We start from the raw sequence: 4,443 nt of genomic DNA, 5'->3' as shown, positions 1-4,443 counted from the left end.
AATCTAATTGGTCGGTTAACTTGCGGTCAGTCAACGTCAATTATTTTACAGACACTCATTGGTTCTATTTATTGTCAATCATAAGGAAAGCATATTATGTCTGCTCATGATCGGTTACATAAAGAATTAGCACCGCCCAGGATTTAAGACCCCATTTAACCTTCCAGACATACTGACATATATATATATACTGACAGATATCTCCATAGACATCATATAAGTAGACGCCCTATTGGCCGCTGGGCGACGAGATTTGCGGCCGCCATCTTGAACCGGTCGTAGTCCTAGTTTCGTTGCCTAGCAGCAGTTAAGATGCCAGAGCACTGTGCAGCATTTTCCTGTTCTTATCGGTGGAGCATCGCAAGTACGGCTCGGGATTATTTTTCACAAGTAAGATTTAACATTACTATTGTACTATTGGTTGTAGTTTGTCCTTAAATCCAGAGAATTGAGAAGGAGCAAGGATCTTTGATAGTAACGTTACTGTACTGAAAGCGTAGCTAGCTAACATTAGTTAGACTATGTATCTCAACTCAAGTGTTTCTCACATAACTTACTATTACTATTCAGTTCAGAAAGAAGTTCGAAAAAACACTTGTTAGATGCACGAAACTTACTTTTAGCGTTAGGTAACGTTAAGTGCTAATACAAACACAATCCAATCTGAGTACATACATTGTTCGACAGAACATAATAACTGTTATTTGTGTTTGCGCACGTGATATCAGCAAGTAATGTATATTAAAGTTGCTTTGTTCATATTTTCTCTGTTCTGTATAGTGTATTTGAGTACTGTTTAAAGCGCTAATAAATATGCATTATTTGTATTCTTATTATAAGGTGCTGAGAGCTGCAGAGAGGGTGATCCGCCAAGCTTCAGCAATACAAGCTCCTCAGGTGTCAACAGTCACAGAAGAGAGAGAGAGAGTGTGTGTGTGTGTGATGGAGAGGGAGGGAGAAGAGTGTGTGTGTGTGTGTGAGAGAGAGAGAACCAGAGTGTATATGTCACAAATTATAATAAATTGTTTCTTCAACTTATTAAATATCTTATTTTACTGCAACTATCTGTTTCTGCTTCTTTATTATATATTTATAGTGTGTGATTTATAAATATTCTACCTCACATATTTATATTTTGGGCGTCTGGTCATTTATATCTTCTATCAGAATAGAATATGTAACTGTAAAGCCTATTATGAATATTAAAATACGCCGAATCGTGTGTCCTATATCATAACTGCATGAATGACCTTTGCAGCAAAAAAATCCGCGTCAAAATCAGTTAGGAATTCAGTGAGATATGATTAATTTAATGCGCTGACAGCTCATTGCACCTGGCAAACAAGTTACACTGAGTGAGCTGGCGACCGGTCCAAGATGGCGGCTCCACGGCTCGTTCGTGCCAATAGGCAGTAGCGTTCGATGGGGCGTCTACCTATATGATGTCTATGGATATCTCAAACAGAAGGAAACGATTGACGCAAAGCGTGAAAATAATGCATATTTCAAAGAGTTCTGAATCCCTTATGAAAAGGTTCTAAAAAGTGAACATAAATATATTTGAGCTCCTTAGAGTCCTTAGCCATCTTCAAAAATCTTCTTAAAACCCATCTCTTCCATCTTTATTTGACCCTCTAACTTTAGCACTCACTATTCTAATTCTATTCCTAATATATGTATATATATATATATATATTTATCTGATATATATATATATATATATATATATATTTATCGGATATATATATATATATATATATATTTATCTGATATATATATTTATGTTTATCTGATATATATATATATATTTAAAAAAAAAAAATATATATATATATATATATATATATATTTAAAATATATATATATATATATATATATATATATATTTAAAATATATATATATATATATATATATATATATATATATATTTAAAATATATATATAAAAAATATAAATTATATATATATATATATATATATATATATATTTATATCTATTTATTTATAGATATAAATATATATATATATATATATATATATATATATATATTAGGAATAGAATTAGAATAGTGATTGCTAAAGTTAGAGGGTCAAATAAAGATGGAAGAGATGGGTTTTAAGAAGATTTTTGAAGATGGCTAAGGACTCTAAGGAGCTCAAATATATTTATGTTCACTTTTTAGAACCTTTTCATAAGGGATTCAGAACTCTTTGAAATATGCATTATTTTCACGCTTTGCGTCAATCGTTTCCTTCTGTTTGAGATATATATATATATATATCTGTCAGTATGTCTGGAAGGTTAAATGTATATATATATATATATATATATATATATATATATATATATATATATATATATATAAATATATATGTATATGTTCCTTGGCAGGTCTTAAAATTAGGAAAATAAAACCTTAACAACACATGACATATCACACCGTCTCATTATTATTATTATTATTATTTTTATATAAATAAAGCCATAATGGAAATGCCATATGTGACAAATTTAGGACACCCTTACTGTTAACATAGGAATTAAGAGAGTAAGCAGCAGCAAGGCTCTGCTAATCAAATGCCTCTGATTAACTGATCATCAGCAAGTGTAATAAAGAAATTTGGACTCATAATCCAAAGGTTGTGAGTTTGAGTCTTAGGCCAGCAGGAATTGTAAGTGGGGGGAGTGCATCTCTCCACCCTCAATTCCACGGCTGAGGTGCCCTTGAGCAAGGCACTGAACCCCCAATGAATCCCTGTCACTTTCACTATAAAAGCACATGTTTTGGCAGTTTGCTGGTCTGGAGCCTTCAGGTGTGTGTTAACACAATGCCAAGGAGGTAAGACATCAGCGATGACCTTGGAGAAGCAATTGTTCCTGCCATCAATCTGGGAAGAGTCCTACTGCCATTTGCAAACATTTTGAAGTCCATCATTCTACAGTGAGGAAGTTTGTTCACAAATGGAAGACTGTCAAAACGGATACAAATCCTCCCAGGAGTGGACGTCCCAGCAAATTCACCCCAACATCAGACCATGTAATGCTCAGAAGAATAGCAGACAACCCAAGATCTTCACTGCAGGAACCGGGAACACTTCCCATAACACCCGATGTACTTGCTACATCATTAGAAGAATGGCATCTACGCAAATATTAGTCTGTTTCTCTCTTATTCTGAGGTCACCGTAGCCACCAGATCCAGTCTGTGTCCAGATCAGAGGGTCACTGCAGTCGCCCGGATCCAGTACGTATCCAGACCAGATGGTGGATCAGCACCTAGAAAGGACCTCTACTGCCCTGAAAGACAGCGGAGACCAGGACAACTAGAGCCCCAGATACAGATCCCCTGTAAAGACCTTGTCTCAGAGGAGCACCAGGACAAGACCACAGGAAACAGATGATTCTTCTGCACAATCTGACTTTGCTGCAGCCTGGAATTGAACTACTGGTTTCGTCTGGTCAGAGGAGAACTGGCCCCCGACTGAGCCTGGTTTCTCCCAGGGATTTTTTCTCCATTCTGTCACCGATGGAGTTTCGGTTCCTTGTCGCTGTCACCTCTGGCTTGCTTAGTTGGGGTCACTTCATCTACAGCGATATCATTGACTTGATTGCAAATAAATGCACAGACACTATTTAACTGAACAGAGATGACATCACTGAATTCAATGATGAACTGCCTTTAACTGTCATTTTGCATTATTGACACACTGTTTTCCTAATGAATGTTGTTCAGTTGCTTTGACGCAATCAGTTTTGTTTAAAGCGCTATATAAATAAAGGTGACTTGACTTGACTGCAGACTCTACAGGCCTCAATTAACATGTTAAAGTTCATGACAGTACAATTAGAAAAATATGGGACAAGTATGGCAAGTTTGGCAGGCTTGTAAGAAGAAATATATACACACACACACTTATATATTTTTTTCACTTAGCACTATTGTAATTTTATATGTAATGTTTTATAAATCACTGAAATACTGATTTATTGTTATTTGTTATAGTGTTTCAATGGCAAAATTTTGTAGAAACAACATTGTTTTGTAAATTTGAATTGAAAGTAGAACTATTAAAAGGATAAATAGAATAGCTTCATTCATCAGGGAGTGAATCATCACCTGAATCGATCCGTGACTTCAATCTAAGGATGATGTGTTTGAGACAAATCCCATCACTGTCTTCTCCCACAGCATTATAAATGAAGGTCAACGACCACAGATGAGACAGATCCACACTCCCCTCTTACCTTTTGTCATGTAAATATGTTTTTGGCACTGTCGAGGAAACCCGGTTGAAGTGTAATTTTATTGTTAATGGTCCGGCCCTGTTGTCCCATACAAAGATGGGCTTTAACATTGACCCCAGAAGCCTCCCACTGAGCCCAAACTCTTCCTGCACTTCAGCTGAAAGAGCCCTATTGTGTGTGTGGGACCCAGTCCAGCA

Source organism: Carassius gibelio, chromosome B8 (assembly GCF_023724105.1).
Source record: "Carassius gibelio isolate Cgi1373 ecotype wild population from Czech Republic chromosome B8, carGib1.2-hapl.c, whole genome shotgun sequence".
NCBI lineage: Eukaryota > Metazoa > Chordata > Actinopteri > Cypriniformes > Cyprinidae > Carassius > Carassius gibelio.
The sequence above is the reverse complement of the archived record's forward strand: the minus strand, read 5'-3'. Positions refer to the sequence as shown.